The sequence below is a fragment of the Protopterus annectens genome, chromosome 2.part0, assembly GCF_019279795.1.
Source record: "Protopterus annectens isolate FY-2018-M chromosome 2.part0, PAN1.0, whole genome shotgun sequence".
In the NCBI taxonomy this organism is placed as follows: domain Eukaryota; kingdom Metazoa; phylum Chordata; order Ceratodontiformes; family Protopteridae; genus Protopterus; species Protopterus annectens.
Window position 1 is genome coordinate 1467882423 of NC_056728.1, and position 15396 is coordinate 1467897818.

Sequence of the window (15396 nt, forward strand, 5' to 3'; positions counted from 1 at the left end):
AAGTAATAGAATGTGCAAGTAACAGTGTAAGTGTGTTTGCAAGTATTGCTTGATTACAAAAGTGTGTTGCAGTCTGTAATCCAAACATAAAAATGAAAATGTCTGAAATAAAGCATGAAATAAAGATGCCCCACCTGTAATATAATAGTACACAACCTGCAGCAGGCTGAAAAGTACAGCTGCAGAAGATGAGCAAATCACATGTGTGAAATATACCCATGTCGAAATACTGAAACATGACAGAAGTGAGACTGCTGGAAAGGATTGTAATAACTACAGGTAAAACATGTCAATAAAGCCTAGAAGTAAGTACCATCCTGAATAGTAAAATGAAAACAAGTGAGAGAGTGTGAGAAAGTGTTATGTATCCACCAATAAAGTAGTAATAACCCCTGAATAAAGTATACTGCAGTCAGTACAGAATGAAATGCATGTGAGAAGCAAAACCAAACAGCAAAATCTGTTCAAAGTGTTGCTGCAGCTGGAATGTGTATCCCAAAATCTGGATATGTTGATCTCAGTCTGCAATATGCAGATAGTATGATTGTCTGACATACCAAACATCCACAGTTGTCTATAGCTATATAAAGCAAATGTAGCAGGATGATGTAGCTGAACAAAGCCAGATATGAATGTGTATGAAGAACAATAAAATGTATATTAATGTAGCAGTAACAGTCCTATCACCAAATTGAAGTAGCTATCATATAGGAAAATGTAGTTAGAACAGTAGTGTGTATATATGTGCAGCTATTAGAAATGTACAGCATATGTATTGGTATTCGAAGGTGTTAATATTATTTTCTTCACCCCACCCTATAACCACATATAACCCATTCCATGTGAAAATGGTATGTGCAATCACAATTAACACCCCTGGACATTTGTCCTGTTGGGTCATAAATATTTGCATGTCCATTTATGCATCTTCCCTGTTCATACATCCAAACCTGATGGCCTGTTGCCATCAATCAACCCTGCATGTTGCTGGACTGTGTATTGCTGTTCAAATTATTCATGTGTTATGCTCGCTGTTCAATGGTGTGAATATCTGGGTGTTTGGTTAATGGGAATACTAATGCATGCTGTTACAACTAATTGTGAATGGTATTATATGTTACTAACCCAAACTGTCATGACATAATGCAAAACATAGGACGACAGGGAAGGCGGGTTCCAGCGGACCCACCTCTCCCACCTCAGCTGGCGAGTGCACCTGGCACTAGTGCCCAGTCTGGACCGTCCTCCGGTGGCCCTGTGCCACCTGTGGGTGGAAGTACTGCAGGGGATGGGGCTTGTCCCCCCTCTGCAAGTGTGGCTGGAGGAGAACCACCACTCACCCTCCATAGCGTCCAGACTGTGGTGCGTAGGGAGATCCAGGACTCTGTTCTTGGGCCCCTACGCCAGCTTGAGGCACAGGTGACACAACTTACGGGCATGCCTGTTGCCCGGCCTACACAGCCCCCAGTACAGCCCCGTCCTGGGCAGTGAAGGACCAGTGGCAACTGCCCATGGGTGGGGATATCAGTTCCACTGTTGCCATCTGTGGGCTCATGGGCTCTGGATATCCAAACATCCATCCCCGTCAATTGTGTAACCCCACCCACATGTCATACGCTGCCCCTGTATGCGTCTTGTTTGTCTTGTCTGTTGACCTACCCAACCTACCTCCCCAGCTATACCGACTTCCTTCACCTGACATACCACTCTCACTTGAAAAAAAAAAAAAAAGGGCACTCTGTACCCACAAAAAAAATTACGCCCCATAAATAGCTGCCCATTCTGCACACATGTCTGCTGGACATGGACACTATCAATTACAATTGGCTGTACAACAAGTATTATTGTTGTCCTGACACCTTTCTCAGGGGTGGAAGGTTTCAAATGTCACACCAAATTACATACATATGCACAGCTGTTGCTGATGAAGAAATGGGCAGCTATGGGACTTACCTACATCCCTCCTGTAAATCCCAAGCTTGTTTCCCCACTGTCTTACCCTCTTTGTGACCCCTTTTTCACCACTTTCCTGTCTCCCCATTTTCATTTCTTTCAAAGAAAATAGCGCGGGTGTGTGCCAGAGTAAGCACTGTTAAGCGGTTGTAAGCGGGTGTGCACGTGTGTGTGTGGAGCTGAACGCCAGTGCGCATGTGTGAGCTCCGTGCAAACCAGCGCTAACCCAGTTACAACTGCTTAAAAGTGCCTTAGTCACTCTGATTGACAGGTCCTGTAGTCAGTTCAAAAGCAAAATAAAATCCCACTGTCAGTCCCGAACCCAGGACCTTGGAAACAGTAGTCTGCATGACCTACCACTAAGCCATGACTCTTATACAAGAACATTGTGCTAAAATAAATATATCATGTAATAGTAGGAATGAATGTAAAGGGAATCTAGGATGTGTAGTACACAAAGCATGTCATTTAGAATTACTGTCAAAACTAGTGGATTTCCATAATAGTAGTGTGTGAACAGAAACAGCCATGCTAGTTGGTAGCTAGTAGGTAATAATGTCAGTTAATGAACATATATAAATGTATGTATATTTACATATAGGTTCATAGGTTCATAGGTTCATACTAGGCTATCTGCCCTAGGGCATTTATAAGCCTAGCCAGAGTGTGTTCGGATTTCGCCACCCATTTTAAATTAATTTTGCTATGCCTTTTTTTGAGGTTAGTATACTGTGCCTTTGTCTAACAGTGACACAGAAGTGATAGCCGGGGTAAACCTATGATCTCCCATCCACTCATCAAGATTCCTCTTGAAGAGAGTCAATGTGGGACTCTGCCTAACCTGGACAGGGATTTTATTCCAGAGTGAAGGGAGCCTCTGGGTTATGAATCTGTCCCTCCAGCATGTCCTATTTATTTCAGTGCTGAGCTTCAAGTCTCTCGAGCGCGTAGCTTGATGGGATTTGGATTTTCTGAGGTGCAGCATGTCCATTAATTCCGGGTTGGACATGGCTTTATACGTTAGGCACAGATCGCCTCTGAGCAGGCGGTATGCCACTGAGTAGAGCTGGAGTTTCTTTAACCAGGCAGCATATGGCATCTGTTTGAGCCCTTTGATCCTCTTGGTGAGGTACTTTTGGGGTCTTTCCAGTTGCTGCAGGTGTCTGGTAAGGTACATCCCAAAAGGGCATTGTACTCAATTATGGGCCTGATGAGGGATGAGTAAAGAGGTACGATGACCTCCCCTGATCTAGATGTGAATCCCTTTATGATTAGGTGGGCTATATAAAATGTTTTTCTAACCACTTTGACCACGTGGTTGTCAAATGAGAGATTGCTATCAACTTGGGTCCCCAGGTCCCTAATGACTTCTTCTGTACTTAATGGATTACCACCTATGTGGTAATTTGTGGGCACTTTGTTTTTGCCAAAGGGGATGACTATACACTTTTTGGCATTTAGCTTGAGGCCATGGCTCTGGCACCAGTTGTCTGTTTCTATGAGGCCCTTTTGGAGGATGCTTGTGTCGGCTGGAGAGTTGATTATGACGCCCAGTTTGCAGTCATCTGCAAACTTGGTCAGCCACAGTCCTTCCGTGTTGGCCTGTACCACCGAGAAATATATACCGAACAAGAGAGGTCCCAGGACTGAGCCTTGTGGGACGCCACTTGTAACTGGTTTGGAGTCTGACATGGCTCCAGCAATTCTAACCATGTGGGTTCTGTCCTTGAGCCAGTTTGCAACCCATCTAGTGACATAGGGGTTTATATTTAAGCTGGTGAGCTTATCTATAATGCCCGAGTGGGGTATTGTATCGAAGGCTTTTGCGAGGTCCAGGTAGGCTGTGTGGACCAGCTTCCCCTCGTCAATGGCCTTGGTGACTGTTTCAAAGAAATCGATGAGGTTTAAGAGGCAGGATCTGCCCTTAACAAAGCCAAACTGGGTAGGATCCAGTGTCTGTAGGTCCCCAATATCTTTATTTATGAGGTCCATGATGATCCTTTCCATAGCTTTGCAGACCAAGCTAGTCAGGCTTATGGGGTGATAGTTTCCAGGATCCATTGAGGCACCACCTATGTGGAGAGGGACCACTGTTGCTGTACGCCACTCTTTGGGCACATATCCTTTTAGTAAGGCTAAGATTGAACAGTAGTTTTATGTTTGGGTTTAGCTCTTCTTGGAGTTCATGTAGGATGCAGCCCGGGACACCATCTGGTCCCATTGATGCTGTGTTTTTTGCTTTGGAGAGGGTGGCTCTTACCTGAGCATCTGAGATGTCAGGGGGGCAGCACTCTGTTGGGATAGATATTTGCCCTTTTGGTGGGGAGAGGGGGGAGAAGTTTGCACTTAACCTGTCAGCTAGGATGTTGGCAATGTCTGTGGGCTCGGTGTATTTTTTGTTATTTTGAACTAATTCTGAGAATATCTGGGAATTCCCACCCAGGTTCCTAACATAACTAAATAAAGCCTTGTGATTATCCTTAGTGTCCTGTGCAATTTTTCTCTCGAAGCTGGCCATAGATAATTTTATGAGTGCCCGTAGTTTTTTGCTAATACTGATCAGAGATGCCTTCCCTTTTTGGGATTTTGCTCTATCATGTAGTAGCTTCCTCCTTCTATTGTATAGTTTGTTTATGGCTGGGGTCCACCAGACAGGACGTCTGCCTTTGGTGGATTGGGTCTTGGTTTTATTTGGGATTGCATGATCCATGCATTCCTGAAGGTGTTCATAGAATGCGTTTATAAAGGATTCTGCGGTCTGGGCTGTATTTTCCACAGGCCCGGGGGCTTTGAAGGAGTTCGCCTCAGTTTTGAGGCGTGTGAAATTTGCTTTAGAGAAGTTTTTCACTGTGGTTTTCTGGGCAGGGGGTGGGGTTGGGATGTGAATATCCAGTGAGATTAGTTTATGGTCTGATCTTACCAGTGAGGGATACACTTCTGGTCTGGAGCATAGTGTCCCCATGTTGGTGATGATCAGGTCCAGTATGTTTTCCCCTCTTGTGGGAGTGGTAACAAGTTGTTCTATAGCATTTGAATTTATAAATTCTAGGAACCTTTAGGCTAGGGTGTTGGAGCTAGAGTAATGCTCCCAGTCTATGTTTGGGTAGTTGAAGTCGCCCAATATAATGGTGTTTGGAGAGACCTTCATATTTTCAAGTATTCTCAGGAAGGCCAAGTGGGGTTCCTGTGTTTGGTAGGGTGGTCTGTAGCAGGCTATAAACTGGAAGGCAGTTTTACCCACAGTTAGTCGCACATGGATAGTCTCTGATGCTTCGTGCTGTGCCACCAACCTGGAGGTGTGGGTATATTTGACGAATATTGATACTCCCCCTCCTTTTGTGGTTCAGTCCAAGTTTTGGGACTGAAAAGCATGGTATGAGGTATAACCTGGTAGTGCTGGGGTGCTCTCGGAAGTCTTGAACCAGGTTTCTGTTACTGCACAGATATCGATGTTCTCCATGCTAAGGAGAGTTTTGAGTGCGTGCATCTTGAGGTTTAGACTTCTGGCGTTGAGTAGCATTACTCTTAGTTTCTTATCCCTTGTGATACCTATGGAGGTGGGTTTGTCTTTTGAGCCTTGCCTAAAAAAGGCACTATGTGGGTAGCAAGAGCCTTTGCCAATATCCGAAAGCCCAGGGGTGACAGGTGCAAGCTGTCCCTAGCGAAGCATCGTGGCTTGTCGATCATGTCATCCCAGGCTGACAGGCATTGGATCCCCTTTGAATAACACCAACACTTAAGCCAATTGTTGAAATTGATCATCTTGTCTTCATATTGTGGCATCATTCTTGGTGAGGATAAGATGCTACTCAAGGTCAGGGTCATACCGGCCTGGGCTACATGCTCAGAGAGCTCCTCTATGTCTCTTTTCATGTAGTCCAGGGAGGTACGTCGCAGGTCATTCACACCAGCATGGACAATGACTGAGTCATATTTGTACTTGTCTTGGAGTGACCTGAGTGCTTGTGTTATGTGGCAGATCCTAGCGCCCGACAGGCAGCTCACCATGACCTTCTCCTTGTTCAGCCTGGTGAGTGGGGTGTCAGTGTGCCTAACGATAGAGTCACCTATTACAAGTGTATCAGGTGTGTTGTTTAGCCTTAAGGGCTGTGACTGTTCGGCACACTGGCTTTGTGAGCTATGTGTTGCATGTGTTTTGTTTTGGGGTAGCGGTTGCTTGGGTGTCTGCTTTGGAGGTCTCTGCTGCTTAGGCAGATTTTTATTTAGAGCCTCCGAGTATGTTTTGTGTGTTTATGTGTTTGGTTTGTTGTCGTGGTAGGTCTATGTGAGACTGGAATTGTAATGAGTGTGGTTTCCTTCTCCTCCTGACTGGTTATGCCAGTACTGAGTTGAGAGAGCTTAGCCTCCAGTTTGTCTATATGGTTGCATCTCTCACATGTGTTGGAATTTGTTGGGAGGAGGAGAGGGTTGTCTGTGTACATGAGGCAGTTGTAACATTGCCTCAAGATTCCCAGATTCACCAGCTGGACCGGAGAGGAGATTGACAACTGACCTTTGGACATGCTAGAATAGTATTGGGAATTCCTTTATAATTGAAAAAAAGGGCCAGTGGGGAACAAGGTACTCAAGGGGAGTTTGTGAGGGTGTAGTGCTTTTATTTTTTTAGAGCTGACTTATATAATCGCTTTAGTGAGCAAGTGCCAGGTAACTTAAATGCAATGTGTTACAGGTAACTTAAATGCAAAAACGACAATCAGTAACTTTTTTTCAAGTGAAACAAGGAAAGATGTACAGTAAGCAATGCAGATATCACTAGGGATCCACAGATGTGCTAAAAGGCCGCGCTTTAGGTAGAATTAGCATTTCAGGGAAATAAACAAACAACAAGCATACAAATAAAGCTAGATTCAGCAGGCCTGGATCTAGTCTATGCTACAGCAAACAAGGTGTACCAATTTCAGTAAGAAACAGTTAGAATATGCAGGCACTATAAGCCTTTAACCAGAAATTCCCTGCTCAGAAGGGCAGAGTCCAGCCTCTCCTCCCACAAGAGTGCAGACTGCAATCCTTCTTAACGTAAAATAACTGGCCTGAAGCCCAAGTGCTTAAACCAGAACTAATACACTTTTAGAATAGCAGACACTGAGCTCTCAATCAGCAGTTCCCAACTTAGAAGGATGTAAGCTACCTGTCCTTCCACCACAGTGCAGGCCACAAACCTTCCTAATGTAAAACAACTGGTCTGAAGCCAAAGTGCTTAATCCAAAAGACTTAGAAATGATAGCTACACTTTAATCAAGTTACTACCAGCAGTAATAAATACAACTGAATACTTTAAAGAATGACTGGATTAGTGCTCAAGTTATACAAACAAAGCTAGATTCAGCAGGCCTGGATCTAGTCTACGCTACAGCAAATAAGGTGTACCAATTTCAGTAAGAAGCAGTTCAAATATGCAGGCACTATAAGCTTTAACCAGAAATTCCCAGCTCAGAAGGACAGAGTCCAGCCTCTCCTCCCACAAGAGTGCAGAACACGAACCCTCTTAATGTAACATAACTGGCCTCAAGCCCAAGTGCTTAAACCAGAATTAATACACTTTTAGAATAACAGACACTGAGCCCTCAATCAGCAGTTCCCAACTTAGAAGGATGTAAGCTACCTGTTCTGCCACTACAGTGCAGACCACAAACCTTCCTAATGTAAAACTGTCCTGAAGCCCAGGTGCTTAAACTAAAAGGCTTACAATGAGTTACACCAAGCAGTAATAAATACAATCTAGTACTTTTAAGATGACGCAAAAGCAAAATAAAGTAGGAAAAAACACAAATACAGTAAAAGCAGATAAATTTTTTTTTTTTTTTTTTGGAAAGAGAGAAAGGAAAGAGAGAAAGGAGTAGCAGAAACTAAGCTGATTGGCCTTCTCAAATGCTCTCCCTGTACTGGGTAGAATGAGGTAATGACACTAGACTGGGAGGAGGGTCCCAGATCAAATTTACACTAGGTGCGGGCAACCGCAAAGCCACCAACTATAAAAACACTATACCAACAGGGAGTGAGGGTGGGAAACAAACTGCAGAAATGTTACTCACAGCTGAAAAGCAGCAGTGAGCCTTTAAATGAAAGTTTTAAACAGCTAAAGGAGCCACTAGAAAAAAAGAGTTTAACTGCAACAAGTTATCATAAACAAACAACCCAACAGATGCTTAATAAGACTGGACAATTTCCAGTTGATACCTCACACACAGTGAAACTAGCTAGAAAACATACACAGTACACAAAGTGCTATAAACAACAAAGAAATAAAGAACAAAATAAACAAAAAACAGGATACTTAATGTTATATATTGTAGCTCCGAGTTTGCTGAGTGTCCTTCCTTCGATTAGCTCACTGTAAAATGGCTGAACACTCACAACTGAGCTTCTTAGGTAACAGAAAGTTGAAACCTGAGACAGCTTTTAAGAAAGAAATCTCAAAAGAACCAATGAGGTATCTATTTATAGTTGTAGGTGTCATTGTGCATACACACTTACTACAGGGAACAGGAGAGAGGAATGGAGAAATGTGAATCTTCAACACAGCCTGAATCATGAGAGAGATACTAACCTTTACACTCACAGGACAGCGTCCACTGCATACCAGCATGGTCCCCGCCCTTACAATCTGAAAGGGCAATGCCTATCTCACATACCCTTTTATAGCACTGTCCTGAAATTACAGTGAGAACTGCGATCAGTACACAACTGGCTGCATGCAATTAGCAAATGCTGGCTTACATTTGGTGCAGAGGCCATCACAAGGACTCATGCAGATACCTACAAAAGCATCCTGTACTAACACTCCACACATGCAATACGTTCATTGCACTGTCTGGAGGCAGACAGAGAGAGACAGACAGACAGAGACAGAGACAGAGACAGAGAGTGAGAGAAAAAAAAAAAAAAAAAACACACGGTACACACACTGAGTCTAAGCTGTCAGCAATGACAGTAGCAAGCCGTGCCAGCAGCAGCAGGAAGCAGAAGTAGTGGTAATGCAACCAGCTGCGACAAACACAGGTAATGTAAAGTAGCAGGTTAATAGTCTGCATACTGTGAACCCTCCAAATGTGTCATAGGTCTGTATCTATAGGTATGTCCATGTGATATGTTGTGTGCACGTAGTTCCACCAAAAGGGGATGACTATACATTACATGTCAGTCAGTGTTAGGCCATGATCCTGGCAGCAGTTTTCTGTTGCAGTGAGGCCCATCTGTAGGATGTGTGTGTCAGCTGGTGTAATGACTATGGCGCTTAGTTAGCAGTCATCTGGGAACATTGTCATCCACAACCCGCACATGTTCACTTCTACATCTGAGAAATAAATACCAAACAAGAGGGGTCCTAGGAGAGAGGCCTGTGGGATACCACATGTGACTGGCATTGAGTCTGACATGGCTCCAACAATATCGATATTATGGATCCTGTATGTCAACCAGTGTGCAACCCATCATGTGATATATGTAGTAACATGTAAGCTAATGAGCTTGTCTATGATGCCTGAGTGGAGTACTGTGTTGAAGGCCTTAGGCAAGTCCAGGTAGGCTGTAGGGATTGCGTTGCCCTCATCAATGGTTGTATTGACTGTTTTGAAAGGTCAACCAGGTTCAAAAGGCAGGATCAGCCCATCACAAAGGCAAACTGGCCAGGAACAAGTGTCTGCAGGTACCCAATATCGCTGTATATGCGTCTCATACTGAATAATTCCATAGCTTAGCAGACCAGTCCGGTTATGCTTATGGTGCAGTAGTTCCCAGGGTCAGTAGAGGTGCCTCCTTAGTGGTGTGGGACCACTGTTGCTGTATGCCAGTGTTCAGGTACATATCCTGTAGTACGGCCAAGGCTAAATATCAGTCTTATATGCGGTTGTATGTCCTCTTGGAGTGCACGTAGCACACATCCAGGGATACCATCAGGTCACAGTGATGCTGTGTGTTCTGCTTTGCTGAGGGCGGCCCTCACCTGGACATGTGAGATGATAGGGAGGTTACATTCAGCTGTGATAAGTATTTCTACTTGTGGGGGAGAAGGAGGGGGGATACGTGCACCGAACCTGTCTGCAAGAATGTTGCCAATATCTGTGTGTTCGGTGAACGTTAAGTAGGTGTGTATTAACTCAGAGCATATCTGAGGCATTTGGTCCATATGTGTAACATAACTGAAGAAGGCCTTGTGGTTATCTATAGTGTTTGTGGCCATTTCCCTCCCAGAGTAGGCCGTGGCTGTTGTTATGAGAGACCGTAGCGTATTACCAGTGCTGACCACAGATGCCTTCCCTTAATGTGAATCTGCTCTGTCCTGCAGTAGCCTCCTGCTATTGTTATACAATCTGCCTCTGGCTGGGGTCCACCGGACAGGATGCCTAACCTTTGTGCATAGGGTCTGGGTTAGAAATGTGTGTGCAAGTTCCATACAATCTGTGGGATGTCCGTGGTAAGCATTCACAAAGGGGTCAGCAGTGTGGGTTGTGGCTTCCACTGGCCCAGTGGGCTGCATGGATACCATCTCAGTCCTAACAAGTGAATAACTGTCTAATCACATACATATCAAAGTAGTCTACTGTGCTGGTGGTGGTGGTGGGATATGTATATCCAGGCCGAGTAACTTGTGTCCATATCACACTAGTGGATGGCATTCCACATACAGTACCTTGGTATGAACTCCCAGAGTGAGGTTGTGCACTGGACCTGTTGCAGTGTGCTGACCGATGGGGCATGCTACTATGTTGTATGGAATGTGGCAGGTATTGTTGCACAGGTGTTGGCTGAGCACTGATATCTGGCCATGTACTTGTGTATCCACCACGAGACACACACATGCTACATATGGGAGTAGTAGTATATCACTACAGGTGAGTATCATGTATATTATGTGTGCCATATATTGCTGACATAGTCTGCTGATATCTTGTTTGTGTTCTCTTCCAGGGAGATGGCGCTTCAGCGTAATCCCGCCTACTCTGCAGCGGAAGATGAGGAGATACACCAGAGCCTGGTGCGGGATTATGACATACTGTTTTCCTGCACCAGCCAGAATCAGCAGGAGAGGGCTGCACTGTGACAAGACCTTGTCCGTAGGGTAAATGACATTGGCGAGCATAATAGGACATATGAGCAGGTACGACATCACTGCAGTGATTTAATCAGAAATGTCCGTCAGCGTACGTCGGATATCCACAGGCAACAGGTTGCCACAGGAGGTGGGGTGGCCACACCCCCCCCTCACCAGAATGGAGGGGCTACTCCTAAGTGTTGTGGCTCCAGCCCCGGAACTGCAACAGCAATACACCTGCATCATGATGGAGGCTGGATCCACACAGCAGTACGACATGGAGCATGTAGGTAATATTCCATATGTACACTTGACTGTTCTGTACACTGTTAGTTTATGCATGTGTAAGGTGTGTCCGTGGTATGTAGCTGTCAACATAGTATGTAATTGTGCAGGTGTGATATTGGCAATATCAGCAGCTGACGTGTGAAAGGCAACTGGTGTACTACTGCACTGTATCATATGCAGTATCAATGGCACAGTTGTGCCCACTGGCATTAATCTCCTCATTTCTGCAGGTCCCTCCAGTGTTACAACAAGGCAGGCCATCCATGCTGGTGAGTGTGTTTAATAATACCTATAATAGTCCTGATAGTGCTAGTAATACTAGTGTAACTCAGTAGTGCTCTGTGTGTATACTGCGGGGTGTGCATGTGTGCAGGTGTGCCTGTGTCCATGTGTGCATGTGTGCATGTGTGCCTGTGTCCACGTGTGCATGTGTGCATGTGTGCATGTGTGCCTTTGTCCACGTGTGCATGTGTGCATGTGTCCACATGTGCATGTATGCATGTGTGCATGTGTACATGTGTCCACATGTGCATGTGTGCATGTGTGCATGTGTGCCTGTGTGCCTGTGTGCATGTGTGCATGTGTGCCTCTGTCCATGTGTGCATGCATGCATGTCTCCACGTGTGCATGTGTGCATGTGTGCATAAGTGCTTCACTGGTAACATTGTGTGGACACTGTAAACTGTGTTTCCTGTCTTCCTCCCACAAGTTCTGGTGCTGCTCTGGTGTCCTGCAGCAGGGAACCTGAATCTGGTGCCACAGGTACTGGTAATGATGATATCTGTGTAATGGCACAGGAAGGTGTGTCAGGGTCCGCCATTGGTCAGCCAGTTGACAGTACACAGCTGTCAACCCCATCATTGCGCACAGTCATCCTGCCAGTACATCCTTTGTCACCATTGTCCCTAGGTGATGGACAGGATACAGTGGGCATTGACCAGGGTAATGTGGTATCTGTGGGACATGCTTCCCCACACAGCAGCCATGGGTGGGTCCTGCGATGGTACCACACAGACAGTTGCCCATGGGTTCTCGTGGGAGCATCCATGGCTGTACTGCCTCTGGCAGACATGTCCAAAGAGGTCTGTCAACCTCAGCTATGTTTCGGGCTGTCATGCAGGCACAGTCGCGTATGGAAAGGTACACCAGACAGGGTCTGAGGGAGCTGAGAGCATGTCGCACAGCTATGACTGACAGTATGCGTGACATCGCGGATGCTATCCGTAATTTCACAGATGTCATAGACAGACGTTGTGGGGACATATTACAGCAGTTCCACAACTACATGTCCATGAGCCAGGGCAATGGTGGGCAGTTGCAGCGTCAACGTGGCCGTATGCCAGCAACAGCAGCAGCTGGCAGTCGGCGTAGACGACAACATGCCCGCGCATGCCCCCATACTGCCAGCAGCAGCCCCAGCAATGCTGGGTCTGTGCTGTCATCGGAACGCCCCAAGAGACCACGTGCACGTGGCTCTGGACAGTCCCAACAGGGACCTGTGTCCAGTCAACACACTCCCGCTTCTGATGACAGTACCCAGTCTGGCTTAGTACTGGATACGGTCCGTAGCATCCCAGCCAGGCACAGGTACCGTGTCCGTGCCCACAGACACCGATCTGTATGACCTGCCAGGTGCAGTCTGTGGCTGTCCACAAACCCCTGTATATGGCAGCCATGAGGTGGAACTGTGTGCGTGCATACACACATGCAAAATGTTATCACCTAGGGCTACCACATACACGCACACACTGCACCAACAGTGCCCCACCCTGTACTGCTGTCCCTCACCAACACACATACACACACATGTCAATTGGTGGTATCAGTGGTAGACTCAGGCATACCTAATTCACACCCTGTGCATATGATGAAACTGTGCCACCCCCTGCAATCTCCAACATCAGTGCAGGTACAGGTAAACACGTTGCTGATGCACAGGGTGACTACATAGAAGTGTATTAGTAGTATCATGTTGGTAACAGTACAGTGTGCTGATATAACTGTGTGTATATCCCAGCATGCATGATGCAGTAACCATATGACTGTCCTGAATTGTTATCTGCACCCATAGTACGTACCAAAGTGTAACAGCTCCACATTATTGCATACTGGTGGTAAGGATGTCAACAGATAGCCACATACATGGGTAGCACAGGGGGGAAGCTAATGCAAGTAGTGATACGCAATGATGGACATGTACAGTAATGGTGGCAAGTTGCCCACAATGACTATGCAATGTGGATGTTTGCGCATGTTGATATGTGTGCAGTACCAATGTAATCCAAATCACAATTAACTATGACATAAAATCAGTTCTACCATGGGCATCTGCGCTGTGCATTCCTGGGTACATGTTGATAGTGCCCACATATTTGCACTGTAACCTACTGTTAGTGTTATCCCTTCTTTGTTGTACAATGGACTACTTCCAGCCCTGCTTACTGTAGCTTTGATTGCATGCATGATCACTTGGGGTTCCCTGGAACACTGCTTCCACCTGCAATGCAGAGTTACAGTGCTTCTGTGGACTCCTAGTGACATCTGCATAGCGTACGATACGTATGTCATATTTACACATGACAGAACGTCACTGTCTGTCCTGTTCACATGTACGTTGCCTGTGACACATTGCACATGTCTTACCTGGCATTTACCCCCGTGTGCAGTCATATATGCCAGTGCTATGAAATCAGTAGCAGTACACCCACACATACACACCTTCAGTATGTTGTTCCCCATTGGCCCTATGTGTTGGTAATCACCATGGCAATCACACTTCTAGGGTAGCATGTGCAAAGGTAACCTGTGAATCACCTCTATGGTCCAGTTGTGGTTTATGTGAGTCATGTGGCAATGTCACAGCTGCCACATGTATGCAGTCAACCATCACCCCTGGCTAGGAATGTACAACACATGTGTGGGATGCCACCACATAGCCAATCTGTGGACTGAGCACTCTGAACCCAGTAATGCCATACCCTGTCAGGTGGCATGACATACTACAGTGACTACAATACCAGTCAGACATAGACCCGCACTGACAGCAATCTGAACACACTGGGGCATACTTGGAGACTCAGAATAGCATCCTGCCTGAGCATCACACACCACTGCAGCTGGCACACAGGCATACGTTACGTCGGAACAGAGCACATGCCACACATGGCACACACATCCTGTGTGCCACACACTCACAGCCTGTAGGGCTACACAACACACCTGCTACAGCTGTGTCAGGTACCTCTCTTGGCCGCTGCAGTGGGGTCCCACTCAACAGGCTGTACATGGTGAAGGTCACAGTGATATGCCTGTGGGGCACTATGGTCCACCACAAAACACATGCATACAGGTCAGTCAGAGGCATGGACACATATGACTCAGTCATTGACCATGCCACTATGGATGACCTGAGACATACCTCCCTGGACTACATGATAGGGAACATAGAAGGGATCTGTCCACATGTGGCACGGGCCAGTATGAGCCTGATCTTGGTTGCCATCATACCCTCACCGGGTATGCTACCACTATATGTAGGAAGGGTGTTCTATGTCTACATTCTGCTCAATCTCCAATGTCATTCATAGGGTATCCACTGGCTGTCAATGTGTGCTTACATGCTAGGGAAGCCACAATGATTTGCGAGGGGCGGCTTGCACGTGACACCCATGGGCCAATGTATATTGGCGAAGCCCCTTGATACACACATACTGCCTTATGCTGCAGGACATGGATTACATAGCCACCTCCGCAGGTATCACATAGGATAGGACACTAACAGTGATGCTACACAACACCAGCTGTGTACACCGCAAGATGCATGCACTGGACACTGTCCACAACACGGTGAACTGCAATGTCTGTGCAGTACCAGCGTCCTGATTCACGGCTCACAGGTGCAACCCATCACTGCCAGGTTATACCTCATACCATGCCTGTCGTCACCTACACAGGTAACACACATGGACAGGGGGGTGGTATCCCAAGGCACCACAGATACACACACCTCCAGGTTGTTGGCACAGCACAAAGCATCAGGGCCTATTTATGTGCAGCTAACAGTGTGTCGGACTGCCTTCTGGTTCATAGCCTGGCACACACAA